We start from the raw sequence: 11,179 nt of genomic DNA on the forward strand, positions 1-11,179 counted from the left end.
TAAAGTACCTGTATCATAGACTTGTTGGTAACCCCTAAAGAAGAAATTCCATGCAAAGTATGTAGCACAGTGCTCAGCACATAATATTTACTCATTAAATACTGAATGTTAGCCACCATTGTTTTGATGCTGCTAATGATGATTATCAACATCATCTCCATTATATTGATCAGAAAAGAAGGAAGAAGATGTATCGGTGCCTCTTTCATCTGATGTGTGTGAATTCTAACCTGGATTGCCTCTTTGTAAATAAGTTTCTTAGAAAATCAAATTAAATTTAAAAAGGTAGAAGCCCCTCCCCTGTTATGAGGGGGGGGAGGGATATAATGAAATGGCTTAATTAGGGAGCTTCAGAAGAAAGGAGACAGATTAATCAGGGAGCTTCTTTCTGAAAGGAGACAATCAAGTCCTAGCTTACTCCCAAGTCAGAGTGAGGGTGGGAATAATGGAGGTAGAAAGAGAACAGGGATAGATGGAACCCACAGGGTCTTCATGGATTTATGCAGAGTGATAATGGCAGTGAATAAGCTTTATCAAAGTTTGAAGTACAAAGTAAACATTAAGAGATTACTCTTAAACTTTAAATTTGAAAAAAAAAAAACCTGGAAAATGGAAGTTTCTGACATTTCAAATGACACATCATGTCCCTCAATTACCTACCCCTCCCCAAGAACCAAATTTAAGAATATAAAAGGAATTTTATCAGGGAGAAGAAAAATGTGGATGTGTGGGATTTTTTAAAATATTTAATAATTTAATTCATTTTCTTGCAAAGTTATTAGACCAAGAAACTATTCTGCTTTCTTCCAATAGACCAAAGTGTACCCCTGTTACTACACCAACCATTACCTCTGCACAAAAAACTCAGAGTGCTTGCTCTTTTCCCTATTACTTCATTAGATAATATCCTCTAAAATAAATTTAATGGCTTGTCAGGATTACTAAATGAACAGCCACAATGTAATCCTGAACCTCAGCAGGGAGGCAGTGCAACCAAATCTTTGACTTTTTGTTTCCTCTTTTATGAGAAATCTTCGCTTGCATCAGCCGATTACTTGGCATCCCCTGTGTCTTTGATCCCATATAAATATCTGGAGCCATTTGCTAAATAATCAGGCCCAAAAAAATTTCACTTAGAAGAAAACAATGAACCATTTGAGTCCACAAGTCATCCTGACATTTGGTGGTCTACAATGATTCCGCTATCAATGTGACACTATCTGGATATGGATGAAGAGACAAGATAATAAGGCTTATTTCAGCACTGTCACTTTCTTTAACAAGGAAGAAGGGAGGGGTGGGGACTAGCTATTTCATATTCAGCCCACGTGTCTGCTCACCCCCTTAATGGGAATCCATCGGCAGCTTCAGCGTCCTGGAGAACAGTGCTGGGGGAGGTGGAGCATCGCATTAATGCTTTCTCCCTGATGAAACCATATGTACGGAACAGGTTTTGAAATAGGGATACTCGGTTTCTCTAGAACTCATCCTCTCTGAAGGATCCTTCACTCTTGAATGACCTCTCTTGTTTCACTGTCATTTAACTTTTAGCTTGTCTGTTCTTGATGCTCCCATCTGCTTTATTTAAAAATGAGAGTGTAAGAAGTGTGTAAGGAAGACCTTACTATTAGCCAGAATGCTCTGGATATTGACACATGCATAACATGCCTATAAATAAGTAGAATCGTGAAAAATATTTAATATTCAACCATTTTTGATCTTTAAAACTAGCAGTCTCATACAGTTCCTAACACATACTGCCTTCCTCTGCCTGGAAGCCTCTTCTCTATGCTCCTCTGCCAAGTAACTCCCACTCTTCGTTCAGAAGCTCAGTTTAATTCATCATTTCTGAGACCAGCCTTCCCTGACAAGGTAAATTCCCTCTATGATAGGCTTGTATGATACCAACCACTCCTTCACAGCTCCCATCTTAGTTATAATCTCGTATTTTTTTGTAATTATTTTAATACTTCTCTCCCTCTTACAAGTTGACCAATTCCATACAAAGAGAATGTGCTTTTTTGCTCACCACTGTTTCTCTAGCACAAAGCCTGGAATTTAGGAGGCATCAGTAAATATTTGACCAATGAATAAATGGGTCCCCCTAACCCACATGTATCTGGTGCATGTGACTAGAGTATTTTCCTTGATACGGCAGGAAAAAAAAATTCAACTCTCCAGCTTTTCCCATAATCATACAACTTACTAAAGGTAAGCATCCCATCAAAGTTTAGACAGATGCAATGATTCAATAATGCTCTATGTGATGTTTTGGTCCATATTTGCTTATTACTCTCTTTCAGCATCCTTTCTGTTTTAGCTTCCACTAGCAGGTTCTGTCCAATTTTAGGCATTGAGATTAATTCCCTTCTAAACCAGGGAAGATTTAAGAAGTTCTTAACCTCAAATGACTTTGAACATTAATGAATCTGGTGGCTGAGCTTCTGACTTGCCCATGGGTCTGATAAACTGTCATAATCCTTTTAGTCAAATCCTGCCCGCTGCCTTGGTCTTAGAGTCTAGATCTCCATGTTACTTTAGTCCCGTATCTCCAACTCCTTTTTTTTTCTTATCTGCATGCAATTCATTCGGAAGTGCCTATTTGCCTAATCTGGGTTCTGCCACCAGAACATCCCACCAGAATCCCCTGCCCAAAGGTCAAAATAAGATACCTTATGGAGTGATAGTTCTTAGGTAATTCAGAGAGAATGAACTCCAATGCCTGACTTGCCCCCTTTTAACCTTAGGTAGTTCTTCAAACTTTGCAATAATTACATACCTATGTCATTAAGTTGCTAGGAAGATTGAATCATAAGAGAATGTCTGTGTGTCTAGCACAATGGCTGGCAATACAAAAAACACAAGCTAAATGGTGACTATTATTATTCTTTTTTTTAAAGATTTTATTTATTCATGAGACACACACACACACACACAGATAGAGACAGAGAGAGACACAGGCAGAGGGAGAAGCAGGCTCCATGCAGGGAGCCCAATGTGGGACTTGATCCCAGGTCTCCAGGATCACACCCTGGGCCAAAGGCAGGCGCTCAACTGCTGAGCCACCCAGGGATCCCCTATTATTCTTCTTAATAAAAAGACACTGTGACTATATCAATTCTACTTTCTTCCCCAATACTAGAATAAAAACTAAATAGCTTTCTCTCTAAAGCCTTTACTCTATTGCATCTTTCATGGCACAGTGTCATGTAAGTGACCAGACTAGGTCAATTAAGAAGCAAGCAGTTATTAAAAATACTGTAGACAAAATTCTTACTGTTCATTTACTAAAATAACTACCTTGCTTCTAATTGCTTTTCCGGTGAGTTTTCCTTTTAATTGCAACCAATTCTCAGATCTGAATCTGTAGACTGAGGCTTTTGGCAAGCATCATCCCCTCTCCACTCTTTGGGGTCTCCAAAACTCCTTCAGTTCTGAAGGTTGGGGCCCATTTGTGAGTAGGCGGATGCTTCTGTCAGAGCAGTCACCAAAACTAATCCATGACGTAAAAATTGGCCCATTTCATTTGAGAACCACTGACCAATCTACGGGCCTTGGCACCGTTCACTCTCAAAGCATGCAGTCAGACTCCCTAAATATCTGTGCAGGCACTAATCCTACTGATCCACACCCTTTCTGTGAACAGAGGGCTCAGATCATATCTTATTTTGTTTTGTTTTTTTCATTTCCACTTTCTTTCAATTATTGATTTTTCTGTATAATAGACACAATGCTGCATTTTGCATCACATAAAACTCACTTATGGGAGGATTTGCAAGTTTAAATTGACTGAATTTCCTTTTTATTTCTCTGTTTCTCATTTTTTCATGACTTGCCTTTTTTTCTCCTTTTGTGTGGTGTGTGGTTTTTCCTTATAATTATTAGTTTTTAAGAGGTAATCCATTCAACAAGGCTTCAACATCAAAGGGTACAAAAAAGTATACAATGAAAAGTCTCCCTCCCAACCCAGGTAATCATTGTTTCTCATGTCTTGTTTATCATTCCACAGGTTTTTATTCATAAACTGGCCAGTATACACATTTTTCTTCTTTTTTTTTACACCAACAGTAGTATATTATACCTGCTTTAGTGCACTTTTCATTTAAGTGTATTTTTAGTATCTTTCCATATGAACACATACTGACCTTCCTTATACTTTTTTACAACTGGATATTTCTTTATGGTAGGAATATACCATAATTTATTTAGTCAATGCCCTATGATGGACATTTAGAATAAGTCTAATCCTTAGTTGTTATAATGGCACAAAATGCAACAAATATCACTTCATGTGTATCTAAGCATAATCACAGTATGCATCTAAGAGGCAGACCTGCTGGGTCAAAACATAGAGTCATACATTATAAATTTTTACACTACCACAGCCTGCCAAAGGGATGTACAAGTTTAGTCACTTATCAATGTATGTCAGTGTTCCTTTCTCAGTAATTTACCAATTAAGCATATGAACTTTTCCAACTTTTGCCAGTTGCCAGTTTGAGATGAAGAACTGTATGTGGTTTCATTTACACTTTTCTTACTATGAATAAGGTATGGTATCTTTTCAAATGTGTAAGAGCCATTTTTACTTCCTTAAATCTGACTTGTATATTTGTAAACTTTGGCCTCTTTTTAAAATTTACTTGTCTAAAAAAAAAGAGACTTGTCTTTTCATGATAGATTTCTGAGTCTCCTTTAAATATTGATAATATTAGCCCTTTGTCAATATGTGTTGAAAATACTCTTAAATTTATACACACAAGCACACACACACACACACACACACACTTTGCTTATTATATTTTGGAGAGAAAGGGATATTTTTATTTCTTTTCATTTTTTATGTAGTTTATCATCCTTTTATTCTATGGCTTCAGGATTTCAAGTTCATGTTATGAAAGTCATCCCATCCTATTCCATTCTCCCATTGTTTTCTTGTAATAATTTTACAGCTTCAGTTTTTCATTCAAAACTTTGAGCCATTGGTATTTTTCATACTGTATGAAGAGTAAGCCCATACTTATTACCCTAGATGTCTACTTAGTTATTTAATGGTCCAGCTTACCCAAGTGGTTTGAGAAGTCACTTTTCTCAGATATTAATCCCATGGTTAAATTAAGTAAATACAATCCTTCTAGACTTCAAATTCTGTTCCACTGATATTTCAGCCCATGTGCCAGTATCACTTTCTTCCCTTATAAGCCATTATTTACATTCTAATGTCTGGCAATGCTAATTTTTTTTTTGGAAATCATGTCTATATTATGGAGTAACAGAGGAGGCTAAAATCTTAATGCCTATGTCTTTCTACTCAAGAATATGGTATACCTTTCAATTTGTTCAAGTTTTCCTAATAAAGATCTCCTGCATTTCTTGTAAATTCCTTAGTATTTTATCTTTTGTGTTTCCTCAGAAGTAATTTTTTTGTAGTATATCTTCTAAGTGGTTTGTTTCAGTATGTGAAAATTATTGAATATGTATATATTTTTAATTCCACTAATGAAATTATTGTTTCTAGTAGTTGAATCTCTTACTTTTCCCAAGTATACAATCAGACTATATGGAAATAAAAACATTTTACCTCTTCTTTATACATTTTTGTATTTCTAATTTTATTCTTGATCTAATTGTATTAGCTAGCACCTGTATAGCAATATGAACTATATCACAGCACATAGCAATGATAGTATCTAACACCAACTGATCCTACCTTCAGTGGGGGAGCTTCTAGTGTTTTCTCATTAGGCATTTTGTTGGCTTATAAGATGGATTCTTCCTTAAAATAATAATCCATCAACTTAAAAAAGAAATTGTATAAGCTTATTGATTGTATTTACTCTGAATGGAAGCTTAATTTTATCAAATGTCTTTTCAGCATGGAAAATCATTATATTTCTGTTTAGATCATGACCAATGTGGTTCAATATAATCAAACCTTCTAAAAGTAACTATTATTTATGATTATTAATTATTTAGGAGTAGGTGTTGGCATCACTGCTTGTGACCCATGGCATTTTTTTTCTTCTCAACTATCTGTGTCAGATTTTGCTAACAGCTTGTATTCTCTCTTTAAAACTATAATGGAAATTTGCAATCATTATTTTTTCTATGCTCAACATCAATTTAAATAGTATTATAGTTTTCTATTTTCTAACAGTTTGGTAAAACTGCCCTGTAAAATTATCCTGGTACCTTTTCATGCTATCACCTTAACATCTTACTCTATTTCTTCTGTGAAAATCATTCTAGTTTTATTATACAAATTTCTGTGGACTCTTTTAGCAAATCACTTTTCCTATGAAAATGTTCATTTTTATTATGTTCAGTTGCTACACACACACAAAACAACTTCCAGGAAAATGGATTCTTCATGAAGCCTCGTTCCCACTAGTTTTCTGAACCACACTGGAGTCAGATGGCTTTGTTGTCACTTATTTTACCCCTGCACTAAATGTCATAAGCAAGAACATTACTTTTTGTCTTTGAGGGAAAACACTACAGGACCCCAAAATATGCCACTTTGGCGTGTGGATTATTTTGAACTGAAGGTGATCAAAGCCCGACAGACTCAGGAAAAGTTGTTTACCTTCCCCTTCACTACCTAAAATAATTTTGTTAGAGGACCTGTACCAGAATCAAGCTAACACCACAGGTAACTTTTTACCAGAAAGACTTATCTGCACAGAATGACAAATATTTTTTTCTCAAACATTTGCTCATTTCATCTTCCTGTCAGTTTTCTTCCTCCCCTTTGAACCCCCAGACTCCACCTCCTCTTCTTAGCTCTGAATGGCATATAAGCCGAAAATGCCTGTCTTTGGGTCTCATGTCTTTGGGGCTTCCATACATACAAAATCTGTTTTGTTGTTGTTGTTGTTGTTGTTGTTGTTAATTTACCTTATGTTGATTTAATTATTAGACCAGCCACAGAACCAAAAAGAGAAGAAGGGAAAAATTTCCCTCCCCTACAGTTTTGACACCTGGAATGGGGTTTTCAACTGCCTGGACATTGCTTGCTCTGTGGTCGCTATGGCTGAAAGATCCTGGGACCCCTAATAGGAGTTGGTAGAAAGAAAGGATTCTTACCATATCAGCCTCCCAGATCTCTGCCTGCAGGGTCTGATGGAAGCAAGAGTGGTGAGAGTCATTATCTTCTTCTAAATTCACATTAGCAGGAGAAAATATTTGCATGAACTAGTTTCTTGGGTATAGCAACTCTGCTATAGATTTGTTTTGAGTACCATTGTTTTCTATTGATTTTTCCCCCCAGAGATAGTCATTGTTTCCCTTTGTCTCTGTTTGCTGTGTCATTTGTCGTAAGGAGGAAAAACCATACAGTAGAACACAGGCATATGCCCTATAAGCCTCATAGACTGGTGAGTTTACAGTTCTCATCAAACACTGTCACTTTAGACAAACGTTGCTATTAAAACTTAAATATATAAAAACTGAATGATGTTTTCCAGAGATCTTGTTCTGTGTCCTGGAGGCTTGGCTTTTAAGGATATCTTCTCTGGTCTCTGCTGTCCAGAAGGTGCATTCACCAGGGTGGTCAGTTGAATGGACTGAGGTTCTGAGACACAAAGTCACAAGCAGCACTCTTTTTGTCTGGCTGCATCAGCTCTCAGAATTTATCATAAAGGGTCCTGGTCCATAAGGGGCTGTGCTGTCCCAACCTTCATTGCTTTGTTAGTGCTACTAACATCCCATTCCAGTAGCACCTGTCCAGTGTCACAGATTAGCTGGCCTATGACTGGAGGCATCTCACATTCCCATGGGAAACTGGGCACACCATGTTCACTACACCATGCTTACTGCCTGTGATCATGGAGGCCTTTGATTTCTTAGGGTAACTCTGGGAGTGAACTTTTTGGATCTCATTAGGCCTGCATCTTTTACATTTTCTTGTCAGAAACCTCTTACAGCCAAGGTTAAGCCATAAAAGGGCTAAGTGGTTTGAGCTGTTATTGAGATTAATATAAAATCTTCCTTGTCAATGGCCACATGAAGGATCCTTTGAATTGAAAAAGCTTCATTATCTAAAAAAATTTTAGAGAGCTCTTTTCCTAATTGTCTTAGTGGTACCTATAGAAGGACCAAATTCAAAAGTGGATAAAAAGAAGTATAATGGCTAGCCTTAGGGACTGCCTGAACAAGATGAAAGGACCCAAATTAGAGCAAAAATTAGTCTACATCCAATGTATATTCCCCCTTCTGAAAACCTGGTTCCATTTCCTTAGCAAAATTCCTAAACTCCCCAAACTCTTCCACCTTCCCCAGAAAATCCATTAGACATCCAGATGCCTGTTTTAGCTCCCCTTTGCCTGCAACATTTACAGCCAGTGCTCTGGCCTGTTCTCTAGGCCTAGCAGTACAGGTATGTATAGACCTCCTCTTACTTGCCAGGGCTCTATACTCAGGGTCTTCCAGCATCAGGCAACATCATTTGTGGAGGTCCAGGGATCATCCATCACAAAGAATTCATGTCCTCTGGAAAACATCAGACCTTTTAAATTATGAAGCACTTTTACCTCCACTTTCAGAAGATCCCATCAAATTTAGAAAGGAATCAGAAAGATTAGTGGTCATTCACAATTCCATTCACAGGGACCTGGATTGGCCACTGAAAAATGTTCTTGCCACCCACGATTATACTGTAGCTAACAGATGACAAGCCAGAAACCTCTCTCACAGAGGAAACAGATGGCCAGTATTTCTTCCAGGTCCTCCTACAAATGATCAGGAAATATATCAACTGGAGGCTAATGTTTAGGGACTAATAGAAGCAATAATAGAGGCTCTCTATTGTAAGAGAGCCACCTGCTAAGGTGAATTGGTCTAAATTTGAATTGTGCACACGTAAATATGAACATTCAAATGCCTCTGTTGAATGCTTTATACAGATCTTTCAAAGGCATGCTACACCAAGCCTTGAAGCTCTAGAACACAGAACTCTTTTCATTTCTCACTTAGATGGAAATTTTCTCCTTGATATAAAAAAGCAAAAAAAAAAAAAAAAAAGAAAGAAAATTCAAAATATTGTGGTTGGGTGGACTAGTCAAGCTCTAATCATTACAATAGAAGCACCTACCCAATTTTCTGAGGATAGCTACAGAAATGTCAAATAATAGAAAAGAAGGTAAAATCAACTATCTTGATTTAAACTCCAACTTTTGGAGAAACAGAAGCATAATGCTGAGCACAACTCAAAGTCCACTCACAACTCTTCCTATTTGCTTTCAAACACAGGTATCATAACAAATTAGGACATGACAATTGTCTTACATTTTTTTAAAAAAAGAAAGATTTAAATAGTAATTACCCTAGACTTTTGATAATGAATATACCCCAAAACTCATAAGAGAAAACTTACATACTTTACCTTGAAGATTTAAATTTTACCTTGCCTTTAAATATAAATATCCCAGGAGATAAATAAAATACTGTCAACAATGACCTGAAACTGAATTTTTAAAAAAGGATAAAAAGTAGAAAAAGAGACTTTTCTAAAATATAAACTTCTATAAAAGCTCCTTTGGCTAAACTCTGATACACAGTTTCCATAAGATTATGTCAAAGGCAAATACAGTTCTACAAAGTCATCTCCATAAACAGTAGAAAGCTTTAGCCATCTGAGCAAGCAAATTTAACTGATTCCAACTCCCCCCCGCCCCCCCGCCCAAAAAAAAGTTTGGATCCAATTATTCTTTTATAAAGTAGTTAGTTTTGTATTTCTGCACCTTACTCATGGCCAAAATCTTAGAATAAAAGCTATCAAATCTCTGTTTCCTTATATGTTTATATGTATGTTTATATATGTCAGTATATGTATATTGTAGATAGGTGATATATTTCTATCTCTGGATAGTATTGCCAAAATCATTTCTAAAGATCTCCATTTAAATGGTTTAAAATAAGTACCTATATGAATTAAGTATTCTTAAAACTCTCAGAAATAGAATAAAAACTAACCCAAGTGCTTTTCAAGTTCACATGACCTAAGACAATATTCAATAAATAAAAACTACTTTAAGTCTGTTGGTTTAATTAAAAAGGTATGCCTTTAAAGTTACCAGCAATTAAGTATAATAACTTTATTCTACCCAGATTTACTAAAAGTCAAATAATCTCAATGTTATCTGTTATAAAACTTATCAGCAAGAAAAATAACGTAAGATGATGACTAGTTGATTTAATGTCTCAAATTTTTATGCGTAATCTAAGTATGATTGTTAAGAACAAGGGAAGTAAATAAGTGGGATAAAAAAATTTTAAAGATGTATTTATTTATTTGAAAGAGAGAGAGCAGGGGGAGGGGCAGAAGAAGGGAGAGAATCCTGAAACAGACCCCTCACTGAGCACAGGGTCCATCACAGGCCCCAATCCCAGAACTCCAAGATCATGACCTGAGGCAAAACCAAGAATCAGCCGCTTAGCTGACTGAGCCACCCAGGCATCCCAAGTGGTATAAAAATTTTTAAGTAAAATCTTCAGCAATAATTATGTTTTATGATATGTCTACTTAAATAGTTTCCTAAAATTTTTTGGTAACTTACACTCTTAGAGTTTTGCTAAGTCAAAATAATGATTGAAATTTATTGAATATCTCTACCATTCCTTAAGTAAGATATAGAAATGCTAATTACTGAACATAGGTGTTATCTACTTGTAACTTGTTATTACAAAAAATACATACTTTGAGAAAGTGTTTCTAAAGGTCACAATTGCCTAATTGTTAATTTTCACTAGATATTAGGGTTTTTACAATTTAAGAATGCTGTGCTCACTTCAGCACATATGCTAAAATTGGAACTACACAAAGAAGATAGCTTAGCCCCTGTGCAAAGATGATATGCAAATTTGTGAAGCATTCCATATTTTTTATTGGGATTTCAGAAGAGGAAAGAGAGAGGGGGGCAGAAGGTATATTTGAACAAGCTATAACTGAGAACTTCCCTAATCTGGGAAAGAAAACAGGCATTCAAGTCCAGGAAGCACAGAGAACCCCTCATAAAATCAATAAAAATAGATCAATAGCTTGACATATAATAGTGAAGCTTGTAAGTTTCAGAGACAAAGAGAAAAACCTGAAAGCAGCTCAGAACAAAAAGTCTTTAACCTACAGAGGTAGAAACACTAGACTGGCACCAGACCTATCCACAGAGGCCTGGCAGGCCGA

At 36.3% G+C, this 11,179-nt stretch overlaps 1 non-coding gene across 1 annotated transcript; it reads left to right on the forward strand.

Moving 5' to 3' along the window:
- Nucleotides 1–10,779: 10,779 nt before the first annotated feature.
- Nucleotides 10,780–10,882, forward strand: LOC129522638 (U6 spliceosomal RNA). The gene has a single exon (XR_008666938.1). It is a non-coding gene; the product is annotated as a U6 spliceosomal RNA (small nuclear RNA).
- Nucleotides 10,883–11,179: the final 297 nt, after the last annotated feature.

Source organism: Nyctereutes procyonoides, unplaced genomic scaffold, assembly GCF_905146905.1.
Source record: "Nyctereutes procyonoides isolate TBG_1078 unplaced genomic scaffold, NYPRO_anot_genome, whole genome shotgun sequence".
NCBI classification, from domain to species: domain Eukaryota; kingdom Metazoa; phylum Chordata; class Mammalia; order Carnivora; family Canidae; genus Nyctereutes; species Nyctereutes procyonoides.